We start from the raw sequence: 16,568 nt of genomic DNA, 5'->3' as shown, positions 1-16,568 counted from the left end.
TACATATTTTAAGATGTAGATGACATAAGATTATTAGAAATATATCTTAGCTTAATGTGAACTAACAGTTTTTCAGTGAAAATAGGTTATTTTAATATTAATAAATGAATGGTTTATAAAAAGTGAATTGTTTTTTTCGCTAAAATTGGACGTATTTCTTTCTTGATTAGTCTCAAAATTATGTACTTTCTCAAATTTAATTAAACTGATAATTAGATAACTTATCTAAGTTTATAATTTTTGAAATGGTACATAGTGTTGAGATCTACTAATAGAGAAGCACATGCGAGTATATACGATACTTTTATTCGAACATTTCATTTTTGCTAAAAATTAATTTTAAGATTTGTATTTTCCGAACTTATTATATACATACATATATCGATCAAAACTACTTGTCATAGTTGTTGACAGTTTAATGATTAAAAATAATTGGCGGATTGTTAAATTGGGTTTTATTATAAATTTATGAAACTACAACAGCAACACTATGTCCTTATTTAAAACTGACTTTTTGACGATTATTACTTGTTTGACCCTAACTTCCACAGTTTCTGCATCCATTTTAATGATGAGTAAACGGAACACAGCACACAGCACTCTGTAACTATATGCACATGTTATATTATGAATATGATCTAAGAACAACAAGAAACACTACCTTTTGATATACTCGTAGTCCATACCGAGGTCCATACTAGCCTACTGAACTACACAATACACTACAGGCACCTTGCATACATAGTCGCCATGATGGCGAAGATACGACTGTCAGGGGAGAACACAACTTGGTCACGTGATTGGAATAATTTTTAAATAATATATTTTACTATTGAACTGATAATAGTTTTAAACTATATAAAAATTTAACTTTTATAACCAGCTGGTTCACATTTAAGAAATTATATATTTGGAATAATTTTCCTTTAAAGTTTAATTGTAACGTTAGATAGGCCAATATAAAATAATATTTATTAAATAAAAACGAATATAAATTTGTATTAAAAATTTATTCTTTTAATTCGCCTAACAAATATTCTAAAATCATAAATGGTTATATTAAATCTAATTTGTTAATTATAGACAAAGCTGTTGCAAACTGTTTCTTTTTTTAATTCAAACAAATCAAATGACTTGTATTGAATGTAACTGGTTTATCTCAATGTAACTAGCATAAATGTAAATTAACTGCATTCAAAACAACCGATTCCTTTAATAGAAAGTAATTGTTTTTTCAGTGTACTATTGAATGAGCTGAAGACATTTAGTTACTAACAGTATTTGCATTTAAGACTATAATTTTAATTTCTTACATATCACATGAAACAGTTAAATTGTAAAACATTTTATTAACTAAAAAAAATAATTTATTTTAAGTTTCATATTGCTGTAAACTAACATTTAAAAAAGTAAAAATAAACAGATTATGGTAATTAATTATATATTATTAACTAATTTTAGATTTTGTAGACTACTGCATTACTAAAATAAACAATTATTGTTGAATGGACTGAATTGTTGATGGACATGAATGCTTAAAAAAGTGATAAAAACAGAAAAATATTAGGAAACAGACTCGGAGATATAGAGAACAAAACAGCAGCACAATCAAATAAATGTGCAAACTCGAAATACTACAGTAGACACTGAAATTGTCCCCCATTTCCTTCTATGCAACATTTTTCTCGAAAATGATACATGCTACCGAATTTCAACAAGTATACCTTTTTTTCGATTGTACCCCTTCAATTACCTGTATCGGCGACAGTGCTTTTCTGAAAGAAACTGTTTGCACATTATTTTTAACGCACAGTTGATGTTTACTCGTGTATAAATTTTGACATTTTTATCTTTTGCCGATTGAAAGATAATTAAGGAAAACCATTTGGAAAGGAACAACTTCAACACACTGTATCTCGAAAACAGGGCGTCTAAGAAAAAAACTTTACATGAATACCTTTATTATTTTTCCATGAGGAAATTGCACACAAGTTTTTTTGAAACATGAACGGGACACCCTGTATAGAGATCTGATGAAGACTTAATGAATAAAATCAAAAGAACTAACGTAGTTTTTCTCTTGTCATTTCCCATACTGGCCAATTAAAAAAAAAAGAAAACTCAACTGTACAAATGCGATAAAACAGATTTACGTAGCCATCCTGTACCTGTTTCAGGCACATCATTAATTAAATTTAAAAATAACAGCTCATCCCATATTTATTTTAGCTTATATTGAAGTGGAGTTCCGATGGAATCCAGGCCAATCCTTTTATTCAGACATCACTTTTTAACGGCATTATATTGTCATTAATCTAATGAAATTCGTATTAGATTCAAGGAATAATTAAATCAGACCGTACCATTTTTCTCGGGAGAGCAGCTGTTGGTGTTCGTCATTTTTTAACTCGGCTTTTGAATTACCTTTCATGTGACGTGAAAAGGACGGAGGTTTAACTGATTTATTGACGATGTATCTGATCATTAGTGTAGCGTTTAAAAAAAACGTGAACAATTAAAATTGCGGTCTCTACAGTGTTCTCTTGTGTGTGTTGTTAAAGAAAACATGAAATATGGAGCTAGCCATGAAGCACCTACTTTGAAATTATAATTGATGAATCTACTAGAGGGATCCGGTTGCATCTTTACTTTAAATATACAGGATGTCCCAGTCCTAATCTACCAAACTGAAACGGATGATAAAGAATTTGATTACAAATAAAATGTTCCAATGGTTGAATAGCGTTTCCTTATATTTTGACCCCATGGTCATCTTTACATTTTACTTTGTCAAACGGAATAGTTTCTCTCGATTACAGTAATATTTTTTCTCATAAACAGTATGGCAGACATGGTCAGTCATGAGATTAGAGTACCAGATTATCAGAGTGTACCATTAATTCGTTTGTTTGATATAGTACAAAATTCTGATGCTTTTGGAAAGATTGATACAGCTTATGCGACCAATTTTATTTGACCTACGAAAAAGTATGTTAAGAGGGTTCCCCGCCAAAAAGCGTATATCACTATCAGATTCCACATGTGATAAAACCCCTGTGTACTAAATTTAGCGATTCTCGTACAACAGGGTTCTGAGATATAAAAAAGACCATTCTTTTCTATTTCGAGGGGCTGTAACTCTGAAAGAGGGAGCCACTTGGCAAAAATTAAATTAAAAATATGAGTCCCCTAAATTTGTCTTAAGAATCTGTGACCAAATTTTGTTGCATTAATTTCGGGACACCCGGTACTGTAGTTTCTTCTTCCCTAATGATAGAATAATAGTCGAAACTACTAAGAAAGAGTAAAACATTTTTATACTAAATTAGAAAGGACTCTAATTTTTCCCATTACATTTAAATAACTTCCGCTTAAAGTTTCTAAGTATATTTTATTGTAACTAAAAAATCTTTACGTTTCTTTGGAAAAATACCGATTTAAACTTACAAATACAAACAAGTGACACCATAAAAAAAGGCACAAACGAAAACCGTTCTGTATCTCCTAAACGAATCTGGGTATCGAGATGCGGTTTTCTCCCTTCACTTTTATTTCATGCTAACATTGAAATGAGGCGAATGGAAAAATATTATTTATATACAAACTTATATTTTAGGTTGCCGAGTCTTCTTATTCATAGCCCGAGAGGCCAAGGGGCACCCAGGAAGGACTTATAAGGAATACATGATTAGTTTGCTGGTTAAACATACAAAGCTTTACAACAAACCGATAGAAGAGATCAATAAACAATCAATCTTTCGGTCGCTCGGGCGCCATTAAAGAAGAATGGTGACTGGTGCCATCAACTACACCTACATATGTTGTTTGAACTTAATTCTATGCTACTACATTTTAGCCCGCTTACAGTGTATTAAAAGCTTAAAATACTTACCATATCTCGAAACGTTGACAATCATAACCGAATCAAAATTAGGATTTTGAAACGAAAGAAAAAATGTTACGTAGATAGGTAATGTTATTTTCTTATGTTGAAAGTAAAGTACTTTTGAAAAAGACGACTATACAAGTGATTTTTTTTTAAATGATAAACAAATAATAAATTAAAGTCAACAAATAGCATCACTACTTTTTTGTTTAAAATGTTTCGTGCGAGTTCTTGAAAATAATTACATAATTCTTACAGACAAATTTAGAATTACAAAACTATGTAAGCCATGCAGGCATGTCATGTCCTTTTTTTTACCTTATGTATTTAAAAGGGTATTTCTAATTCAAATTAATTGTATATCTACGTCAAGCGAAGGATAGTTTTACGTGAAGATTTTCAATTGAAATAATGGTTTTAATCAGAAACAATGACAATGCATAAGCTTTGCATTACTTATTTTTCAAAAGGTGTAAGGTGACCTATAATTCTATTTTTATCGCAATTTACTTTTTTGCTGTTATTTGATTGAGACAAAATGTAGACATGTAAAAAGTACCTACTGGGGCATCAGAATATGCAAATAGTTGAATATTTATTTAAAAAAATATACGGCTTAAAACAGTTTTTTTGAGAAAAAAACAAACTTTGCAGAAAATAATAAATAATCACATTAGAAATATTTTTATATCATTTATTTGTTAGCGATTTTTTTTGTAGTGTTGTTAATTAAGAATCTATCAATATAGGTATGCACAATATCAAATAATAATCAAAAACTTTATTGTTTTTTAAAATTGTCGTTTCATGAATTTGGAAAGCGTGCTTCGAACAAACAATTATTACATGTAAGATAATATTTACCTATAAGATGAGGCAGTTTACATATTTTCAGTTTTCCGAAGATTATTTGAAATTTAGAAATATTTGGAGTACACGTTTGCTGTATGCTTGAAATATTTTAATTTATCGAGTATTACGATTATACAGAGCCTTCACAAGTTATTAGAAGCCACGTGATCAATAATTTTGTTTGGAGTATTAATTTTATTTTCCTCACGATAACCAAATTGCGGTAAAATTAAAATTTGCTAAAACAAAAAGATCAATATTACAGTAAAACACAACGTTCTATTATATCGGCTGTGATTGGTGTAATTTTTCACGCTATTTAACCAATTAGCGATCGCATTATCTCGTGCGTACACGTAACGGTTTGTTATTGTTCATTATAAACGAATCATTAATATTGGTGGTACCAAGATTTAGGGGCTTTTCGTTACAGTACCAGCCCTGCAATGTTCCATAAGCTCGGCGGTCACGTGAATTGTAAACATTTATGAAGGTTGTGTAACGCGACAAAACTATGACATTATATATTCGCGAATGCAACAAAATATAGAATGTTTTTTTTGCATATCTTGATTTCGTAGGTCTTTTATACAAATGTCTACATTTTATTCCATTCAAACATCTTAATAATAAAGAATTCAATAACAATAAAAAGGGAAAGATGGGCTAAATCCGTCACTTGGGGGTTTTTCACATTTCCCGAAAATATACAAAAGAAAAGTTTTTTAAGACGTTACTGACTCCATTTTCAATCATTTAAGAGATACAGATACAACTGTCAAATTTAGAAAGTTTTATTTTTTAAGGAAAAATTGTTTAAATAAATCCATATCATATAAAACAAGTACACCCTGAATATAAGAAAGGAAAACATAAATTGTCCAAGAAGTACATCCCCATATACAAATGTATTTCAAACAAAAAAATAAAATAGTAACTAAATATTGAGGAAAAAATCTTTAATTAGTAAAATTGAATAGAATAATAAAACAAAATAAACTTATTACATTTACTAAACAGATTTTTTATATATTCATCTTCTAGGCTTAAATATTTTGTGCATTTTAGAGATCGAGACATCTACTCATATGTTTTCGGTTACGATGCTGTCAAACAAATCAGTCCAGTAAATACCAGTGAAAAAAGAATCAAATCTAATTAATTTTTTGTTTTGGGAGACTTTTGCGTGAGGTATTGTAAAAATACGGTAGTCTCCAGCTTAAATCGGGAGGGTGGACAATCCTAGATATGGGACGTTTCTCATTTCTGGCCCCTTTTTTGGTAATATTATCGAATTACTCCTATTTTGTCAAATTGTTTAAAAAGTAGATTTATATTTAGTTTTATTGGCGCATAATCTAGTAGAGTTTGCGATAATTTTATACATTTCATATATGTATAAGAGAAACAAGTTTGCACATAACTATTTTCAGATTTCAAGGTATGTAGGGTGCAACTAAAATCCTTATCTGATCTTTAATGGCGAATTTTGCCACAAATTAATGAAAAATATCATATAAACATATGCCTAAAAACGCTTCGTTTTCGATATACGGAGCGAACAAAAAATTGTGTTTTTATACTTGCAAGAAAATGGTTGAACAGATTTTATTCAAATTAGACAGTTTTAGCTCTTGATTGGAGTATTGGAGGAAATGGAGTCATTCACATATTTCCTGCTGAATTCAGCAAGTTATGTTTTACTCTTCAAACTTGGCTTCAGCAGATCAAAAATCTCTAAAAAAATATCTGATCTAAAAACCAAAAAATATTTTTTTTGTCGGCCTGTGTAATCAATGGGTTGAACAGATAGAAAAGAAACATCACTTGCATTTTGAGACCCTAGAAAACATATTGTCGGTGGTATTTACAAAGATATCCGTAAAGATTCTTTAAATGTAAGTGAAGATGGTACATTCTATTCGTATTTTTGAATTTGAACAATTGAATTCGATAATCATTATTTGTACTCAGTAAACTAATTTGTACGTGAGACGTCTCAGACGTGGAAGCTGTATTACTTCAATATTTCAGTTATGATTCATATCTTATCCGGCAAAAAATCAGGTTACCTAGGTTAGGTCGTCTCAGGATAAGATTTTCTATATTATATGATTTCAATCGACTATTTAGACTAATGATGAGATTCACCGGACATTAACCGGTTTTCGGAGTTTAACCGTAACATGAATTATGTGATTATACGTATATTGTCGAGGACTGGATATACAAAGAATTTTGCAAAATAAGTGGTTAATTAGATCTGATCAATCATCGCCTTGGATGTGGATTATAATGAAAATAGTTTCGGATGGAACGCCATTAAAATTCCGCTCAAAAGGACAAAAACAGTTTTTTTATTCAATTAACAGCACACTTTTCTGTTGGTATGATATCTGAATATTGCGTGGGCTTAAAAGATTTCAACAAAAATGTGTGCACATTAAGTATGTAGTTATATGTGATTTATTTTTTAAATAAAATGCGGCGTATTTGTTCAATATAAATTATTCATCGCAAATAATTTGAAACACGGTATGTGAAGACTTCTTGAAGATAGATGACAAATATGGATAGGACTATTTTAAGTTTTGCCGATGATTTTTCAAATGAAATCATTGAAATTAATACCTATGTAAATATTTATTTATTTTTATTTATTTATTTATTTATTTATTTAGAAGTTACAATATCCAACGGGACAAAGTCCCAATTATAAGATAAGGTAAAACAGAAAATCTTAACTAAATTTTAAAAGAAAAAGACAAACGAACATTAAATATAAAAATATGATAAACTAACATGTCATATTAATGCTTTACATCTAAAAGTTTTTTTCAGTTTCATGAAAACACGGGAATGTTTCTGAGAAAAAGAAAGTCAGAGCTCCTTCTGGTAATATAATAAATAATATACAACTATTTTTTATTTTACATTTCAGTAATATCTACTCAAATTATTATATCGTTTTCAGAATTTAATTCAGCCATTTACAAAACTCTAAATTCAAAATCAAAGTTCAAAATTCAAAATTCAAAAATCAAAAATCAAAATTTTCAAATTCAAATTTCAAAATTCAAACTTCAAATTTCAAAATTCATAATTCAGAATTCAGAATTCAGAATTCAGAATTCAGAATTCAAAATTCAAAATTCAAAATTCATAATTCATAATTCATAATTCATAATTCATAATTCAAAATTCAAAATTCAAACTTCAAATTTCAAAATTCAAAATTCAGAATTCAGGATTCAGAATTCAGAATTCAGAATTCAGAATTCAAAATTCAAAATTCATAATTCAAAATTCAAAATTCGAAATTCAAAGTTCAAAATTCAAAATTCAAATTCAAAACATTTCAGGCCAGGATTTCGAAAAAAATTAACGGGCGTTTTTCAGTTTGGTCGGTGTTTTTCATTTTTGGCCGGTTTCTGTCGATTTCTTTTTTACTTCTAAAAGTTTTTAAATTTTGAAAAATGATTTTTATTAAATTTGTATATGCGTATTCCAAATTGTTGTTATAACGTGATACTCTATAATTTTATTTATAATTTGTTTTAAAAGTATGTAGCTGAACATGTATTTAGTATGTAGATGAACACAAAAATATTTTTTTCGTAATTCAACTGTTTTATGATACTATTATATGCGTCCATGGAATATTTAAATTTACTCATATTTTTTGGTGTTTTTATCTATACTATTTGTATAAATCTCGTGTAGGATCACTTGAAGCTACTCAGATTAAAAAATCGTAAAATACCGGATATCCAGGAGCGATTGGACATTCTTTGAACTTCTTTGGGTTAAAATAAATTGATACAGATCAAGATACCTTCGTATGTCGCTTCCCTGAAAAGTTGCAGGCGTTCAAAGAAAACATCTTTTAACTCCATCACTATTAAAGTCTAATATGAATATGAGCTTAATTTTTTAACAGTATTTAATCACATATTTTTTAATTTTAGTGGTAGAGCTTTTGAGGAAAAATACAACATTGTTTAAAATATCATTTTATTTACTATAAAAAGGTTGCATGTCGTTAAAATACACCGTTAGAGAAAAGTTTATTTCGATTTTTTACAGCATTTAACAGTTACGGATTTGAGTATTTTCGACATTCTAGTTTAAATTAACTTAACTTTTTTTTTTTTATTAATTTTCCATGTGAATAAGATATTTTTTATGATATAAACCAAGTTACCCTCAATATTTGTTCCTTTAATAAAGGCACCTTATACAGGACTGTAAAATATATTTAGCAAATTTAGCAGAAAAGTGAAGTTTAATTGTATTTAGAATACTCGGTTGTCAGTAACTTATGACTGCACTAAAAAATGGAAATAAATATTTTTCGGGAATGGTGGATTTTAGAGACATGCAACAAGAATACCTTCTTATAATAACTAAAGTGAGGTTTCATAAAACATATCCGTTTTTCCAAATCTCTAAAAAAGAATAAATATGGCAAATAATAAGAAACTGTTTAAAATATTTATACCAGCGGACTTATATATATTTTAGGTTAAAAATAAGATCATATTCATATTCTGCTGTTCCAAAAAATTCCGCATATCGAATTTCATTTGAAAATGAAAGTCATCTAATAAATTAAATGAATTAATTATTTTTGAAGATTTCAAAAGCAAAACAGTTGTAAGGCAACTTGATTTAAATCGATCTATTTTCACCCAAGGAAGTTACCTTTGGAGTACGTCCCATTGGCTTCCGCGTACTCTGTTTAGGATTTCTATATACAGGGTGAGTCATTAATAATGGTGCACAGTTTAATGGCATATTGTTAACGTCAAAATATAGTGCTTGAGCCAAACATGCCTTAATCAATTATTGCTCCTTTTCGTTCTACAGGGTGTTAAAGTTGAAAAAATATTTTCCTTTTTTATCTATATTTTAAGTATGCATGGATCGATTGTTTTGAAAATTTGTAGTATTTTCAATTCTAAATAAAAAAGGTGTACTAGTTACAAATCGATAAAATTAACCTTTTTAAGTTTTTGAGATTCGGCGGGAATTAAATTAGAAAATTAGCAGGTCTTAAGATACCAAGCCTGAATTAAGAATTAAGACAAACATTACAGCAATTAAAGATTTTATTATGCACATCATAACAAATTATTATCTACCAGCAACTTCAATGCACTTTCTTAGACTTTTATTAAGATATTCTCTTCTCTAAAAAATAATGACAAGGAAAAAACTAAAAAACCACTTCTTAATCCAATTGAGTAGAAAACAATATCGTATTGTAGTGACAGCTGTCAATTTATTATGTCCATGCCTACTACTTTGGAAAAAATAATTTTCTAATTTAATTCCCGTCGAATCTCAAAAACTTAAAATTTCTGTATCTCGAAAACATTTGAGTTTATCGATTTGTAACAAGTATACCTTTTTTATTTAGAATTGAACGTAGTTCAACAATTTCTAGTTAAAAAAATTAAAAATTGTAAAATACTATAAAAAGTTAAGACATATTTTAACATTGAGAGGACAGTACAACTAGCGCCCCCTAGACGTGACCCCAACACTATTTGCATATTCGTATTTGCTACCTCAAAAAACATAAAATTACAATTTTTCAAAACAATTGGTCCATACATACTTAAAATATAGATAAAAAAAGAAAATATTTTTTCAACTTTAACACCCTGTAGAACGAAAATGAGCAACAATTGATTAAGGCATCTTAAACTAAGTCACATTTTTTCCACCAAGAAAATAGTTAGGTGTATAAGTGAAGACATTTTTATTTAGTTGAAGATGGTACATGAGCATCAAAAATATATTTTTTTGTGTTTATATAAATATATTATTCTTGATTTAAGAAATATTAGGATTTGCAATTTGGAGTAAGTTTCCAAATATCTATGTGTGTTCTTTGGGTCTGTTCAGAAAAAAATATTTTCATTTATCAGTTTTTTGCATATTATATTAATGGCTTGCACAACTAATCTAGACACGCTATGAGTAGCATCCCTCAGAATTTTGATTCCTTTTAAAGTGTCTTCTTATGGAAGGAAACATTTTCTGGGTTTTTAATTTGTTAATTTTTTAATTTTTAGATTGCATTGTCTACGGTGCATATCGACATCGAAGTTTTTAACCACGATATGTGTCATTGAGCGTGCTACGCTATATTTTTCCTTATTCTAACCTCGGGCCATTCAAATTCCACACACAAGCACACTCGCCCAGTTTTCCCAATCAAAAAATAATTTCAATCACCTGTTCTGCTCCGGAAGCAACAAACACATCATCGCCGGCGACTGATCACAAAATCATCGTGTCACCAGGCCCTGTCATGCGAAACTTCGCCGAAGCCGGGCGGCAGGAACACGTGGGGCACGCGAAGAGATCGATGGCCGTTTGTTTTGCGTCTGTCGTCCGCGACTGTTGGTTGCCGACCGCGGAAGTCGTCGAGAGACTGAACCGACTGGTCTGAGAGCCCGTCTCGCGGACTCGGGAGTCTGCAGACTCGCGCTCTGAGAGGCACAGTCGAGCCGTCTCTGGGATGTTTCGGGACGCCCGCAAGCATGAAATGAGGGGTTGCCGCCTTTTTGAATAACGCATTAGAAGGCGTTCGAACGCACATTTAAAATTCGGCTACTAAAATAGAAAAAGAAAGAAAAAGATTAGTTGGATAGCCTCGTACAGAGTGTTTCCAGAAATTTAAAACTGATTGCACGTCAGGACAAACGAAATAACAAGAACATATTCTTTTTTCCAAAAATTATCTCTAATTTGATTAATTGCTCAAACCAGTAGCGTAATAAGTCTGACGATTCGGAGTAACACAATCTATGAAATAAAACTTACTCATCAATAATAACACAGCCCCACAAAAAAAGTATCGGATCTGGTATTCAGACCCATGTATTTCCATGTACTTTTTTCCGCCGAATCCGAATTTGCCTTTAGATTTGGCCCAACGGGTCTGAGTTTTCGGGAAAATTCAAAAAACAGGTCAAAATTCACAAAAAACGTCATTTATGATCGACGAAAGTTATAAAAAAAGTCAAATTATTCTACCAGCTCACTAGGCGTATGATTTTTCACTTATTTAATTCCAATTTATCGTCATAGAGTCAGACAAGCTGGTCCAATTTAATTCAAAAACAGAAAATAGATCAAAATGCTTAAAACACCATTTTCATGGCATAATTCGTGTTACAGAATTCTGGATCCATCTTTTTATCCACCCATCCATTTATGAATTCATACATCTTTCTATCGAGTCGTTCAAGCATGAATACGCATATTTGTCCATCCACCTGTACCACCTATAAAATTCACCCACCCACCCATCTATCCATCTACTTTTTGTGCTGAGAGATGAGATAACAGCCTAGAAGATTGAGAAGGCATTAAAACTTGTAGAATACTCTACTTTCTAAACAAAAGAAAACGATATCGACAAATCATTCTTATTTTTGTTGCTATAACGTGTTCGCTTTTCTTCAAAGGATCTATGCAAAGGGTTACGTTTTCGTTTAGTCCCTCTATTTTTCTCTTTTTAACAACCAACAAGTTTTTGCCCTATATAAAGGGCGAAAATTTCCAAATATTTCTGAGGCGAAATTGAAAGAAGGTGTATTCGATGGACCTCAGATTCGGACATTGTTCAAGGATGCAACATTCATCACTACAATGAGTAGCGTTGAGAAGAGTGCTTGTACTAGTCTCAAAGTTATAGCGACAAATTTTTTAGGAAACAACAAGAGTCCTAAATACGAAGAAATTGTACTAAAATTGACAAAAGAATTCCAAGACCTGGGATGTTTGATGAACTACTAGTTGCACTTCCTTCATTCACATCTGGATTGGTTTCCTGAAAATGTTAGAGATTATAGCGAAGACAAAGCGAACGATCTCATTAGGATAGGAAGGTTCTAGAATAGCGATATCAAGAAAGATGGGATCACAACATGATGGCCGATTTTTGTTGGTTGTTAAAAAGAGCAACAAAAAATAGAGGGACTAAACGAAAGCGTAACCCTTTGCATAGATCCTTTGAAGAAAAGAGAACACGTCATAGCAACAAAAATAAGAATGATTTGTAGATATCATTTTTCTTTGTTTAGAAAGTAGAGTATTCTACAAGTTTTATTGCATTCTCAATCTTCTAGGCTGTTATCTCATCTCTCAGCACAAAAAGTAGATGGATACAGGGGTGGATAGGTGGATGGGTGGGTTTTATAGGTGGTACAGGTGGATAGATAAATATGCGTATTCATGCATGAACGACTGGATAGAAAGATGTATGAATTCATAAATGGGTGGGTGGATAAAAAAATGGATCCAGAATTCTGCAACACGAATTATGCCTTGAAAATGGCATTTTGATCTATTTTCCGTTTTTGAATTAAATTGGACCAGCTTGTCTGACTCTATGATGATAAATTGGAATTAAACAAGTGAAAAATCATACGTCTAGTGAGCTGGTAGAATAATTTGACTTTTTATAACTTTCGTCGATCGTAAATGACGTTTTTTGTAATTTCGAGCTGTTTTTTGAATTTTTCCGAAAACTCAGACCCGTTGGGCCAAATCTGAAGGCAAATTCGGATTCAGCGAAAAAAAGTACATGGAAATACATGGGTCTGACTGAATACCAGATCCGATACTTTCTTTTTGTGGGGCTGTGTAATTAAATAGTGTATATTTTGCAATAAGCCATTATAACCCTGAAGAAAAGTATCGTCTCTAGAGATAAAATGAAATTTATGATTCTGCTAATGAAAATATCTACTAAATTAACTGAATTTACCGGAAACTTCTTATCATTTAATTTCAATGGAACATATTTTATTAATTTGTTCATACATATACAGTGGCGGCTATTGACTTCCATACGAGGGAGGGCGGAAAAATTTGCGTACAAAGTATTGAACATAAATTCAAAGTGAAAGTCCTTTCATCCGTTTTTCTCCGAAATAAACTTTTCAATTACTTTTTCATTAAACTTTGGTATTTCTCGCATCATTAATTCTTGCAATCAATTTAAACTCTTACAATTTAAAAAAAAACACACAAATAAACAATATGTAAATAACAACATTTTGTACCACACGTGATCAAACCTGAATAGAAAAAAGCAGACTAAACAGAGACCAAACTAGTAGTAAATGTGCGCTACCCCAATCCGACTTTCACTGTTGCGCGACGGTAACCATAACCACCGCTGTAAACACTTTATACAGGGTGATTCAGAACTTATCCAAAAAAAAATTCTGGGTGTACAGAGGACCCTTACAAATACAATTTTGTAAAGAAAAAATCAAAAAGGTCAGTTCGAAATTGATTTAAAAATACACTTCTGCACGGCACTGGAAACTGGTCCACTGTAAAACCTGACCTAGCACAATGCGACCGTCATGGCGGTGTGATAAAAACGGACAAAAACTTTCGCAAGGAAAGAAATATGTAAATAGAATTTTATCGCACCTATTTTATATCGGCAAATTCAACTGCTTTTGCCGTTATTAATTAATAAAATTAATTTGTGTTTTTAAATAATAAAATCATTTGACATACCCGATGCTGCAACACCAATTGTTCAAAATTTTATCCACTCACGTGTAAACACATTTGGGTCCGTCTTACTCACTTTCTACGAACTAACACAAATTATATCTTGCTTCACCATAACACAAATACTTCACCAAATGTTGTCTTGCTTCACCATAAATTAAAACGATATCCATCAACTCTGAGTTGCTATACACGCAAGCCATTTTTGACACTAACTACTAAAAAACTTATGTAAATAACACAGATAACAGGTAAAAACTACCGCAACGACGGATTTCAGTATTAGGAGTCACATGGCTCTCCACACGTATTGCGAATGACGCTAGAGACTACAGTTGTCCAGCTATGTAGTGGTTTAATGTGCTATAACTTCAATAACGTTTTTCTCAGAAACTATAAGGATTTTACAAATTTTTTTTTACAATATTGACTCCATTTCTCATGCCGCATCTATTCCCAAATTTTTTTGGATAAGTTGTTAATCACCCTGTATATGTAGAGGTGAGCTACAAGGAGCCCATGTATTCAGAGTTTCGCAAACGAATTTTGCAGTTCACTAGACATTGTGTTTCATAAGGTTCATCTATTTAAGTATGTAAATAACAATGTAAAATAAATTTTAAATTAAATTCTTTACTATGAAAATTTCCAGGGGGGGCGACGCGAGTCGTCACTGACAAAACAAGTAACAATAAAACGACGATTTGAAAGTGATAAAACTATATTCTTTAAATACAATATAACAAAATTACAAAATAAAGGAAGAAAAAATAAACAAAAAATGTACACATATAAATATAAATTGTACCTGTAGAAGTACTTTTCACAATGGCCACAGCAATAACATACAGGAAGATTAACAACTTATCCAAAAGGAAAATATGGGTTGGACAATATATTCATACAAATATTATTGTGTAAAAAAGAAATGAAAAGTGACTTCCAATATTATTTAAAAATATTTGTACGACACAGGAATTTGGTCGATCGTAAAACCTCACCTAGCGAAATGCATGCAGTCAATTGGCATGTACAAAAAGTTTGTTTACAAAAAACAATAATAATAATAATAAAGAAGTAATAAATATGAGTGTTATCACTAGGGCTGTCAGAGAGATCCGCGATTCAACGGCCTGCCAAGCGGATCTACCGAAACATGCGCGAGCCGATGCCTCAGAATGCTTTTCAAGTTCAGTATACCTACTGTTGCATTAGGGTGAGTTTTGAATACTTGTTATAAATTGTATTATTTATTGCTTATTTTCTACGTCTACGTTATTTATTTTATTACGCTTAACATGCTCCGTGCGCCTATGCCCCGCGGCTCAGTCCTGGCAACCCTAGTTATCCCAGTTATTGTTTTTAATTATGGTTATTAATTCCTACTATTTTAAATGTAATAAGCAAACGTTAATTAGTATTTTAACTAAGAAAATGTTAATGTCTACTTGATGATACCTTATATTACATATTCTGGAGAAAACAGGAATAAGGGATCCGCATTTAAATGAAAAAATAAAAAAAAAACATGAAATATAATAAAACCCATATTAGCAATCAAATGAGATGCACAAAACAACTTAAAAATGCAATAATTTTGAATTAAAGTTTAAGAATATGAAACAGGATGACTTCTTCTATTTTTAAATAATTATTGGTTTTATAACTAAGCCAGGCTATCTAAAATATTTAATAATAATATATTTATTGCTCAACGGATTCGAAATCTTGTAGCATGACAAATATACCTAAATAAAGAAACGAATATATCAGAAATTCCTAAGCTTAAGGTAACAAAAAAAAACAATATACAGGGTGTTAATGAATAGGTGTTACAAACGGATATGGTATGTAAAAAATCCAAAAATAAGTGCAGTTTACTTAATAAACATATGTCCTAAAGCGGCTCATTTTCGAGATACAGGGCGTTGAAATTTAAAAATAATAAACTATTTTTTCCTGTAGCTCCGGTATTAGTTAATATTTCTTTATCAAACTCAACAGACAGATTTACTAGCTTAAAGGATGCATAAATATGGCAGAAACCATTTATTGGCTTCTTCTAGTGGCGTGCGATAGGTGTCGTTTCACCTTTTATCCCCCCTAAATTGTGCGGCACTGTACAAATATTAGTTTTTCGTATGTTTTTGAATTTGCTAGTATTTTTTACGTAAATAATGTATACTTGTTAGACTTCCATAAAATGAGTAATTATCAAGTTATTAACATTTACATTACTGAGGTCACCTTATGCTCCAAAAACCAAAAATTTTTAAAA

The 16,568-nt window shown here is 30.8% G+C and overlaps 1 protein-coding gene across 1 annotated transcript in view; it reads right to left on the bottom strand.

Annotated features, from left to right (window-relative positions):
* The window catches only part of LOC108903313 (monocarboxylate transporter 12-like), a 208,588-nt gene extending 197,470 nt beyond the window's left edge, over positions 1 to 11,118 (bottom strand). The window contains exon 1 of the mRNA XM_018705441.1: positions 10,985 to 11,118. The gene's annotated coding sequence lies outside the window, so the exon portion shown is untranslated. The remainder of the gene's footprint in view (positions 1 to 10,984) is intronic.
* Positions 11,119 to 16,568: the final 5,450 nt, after the last annotated feature.

Source organism: Anoplophora glabripennis, unplaced genomic scaffold (assembly GCF_000390285.2).
Source record: "Anoplophora glabripennis isolate ALB-LARVAE unplaced genomic scaffold, Agla_2.0 scaffold103, whole genome shotgun sequence".
Classification (NCBI taxonomy): Eukaryota; Metazoa; Arthropoda; class Insecta; order Coleoptera; family Cerambycidae; genus Anoplophora; species Anoplophora glabripennis.
This window is presented reverse-complemented; position numbering and strand designations above follow the sequence as displayed.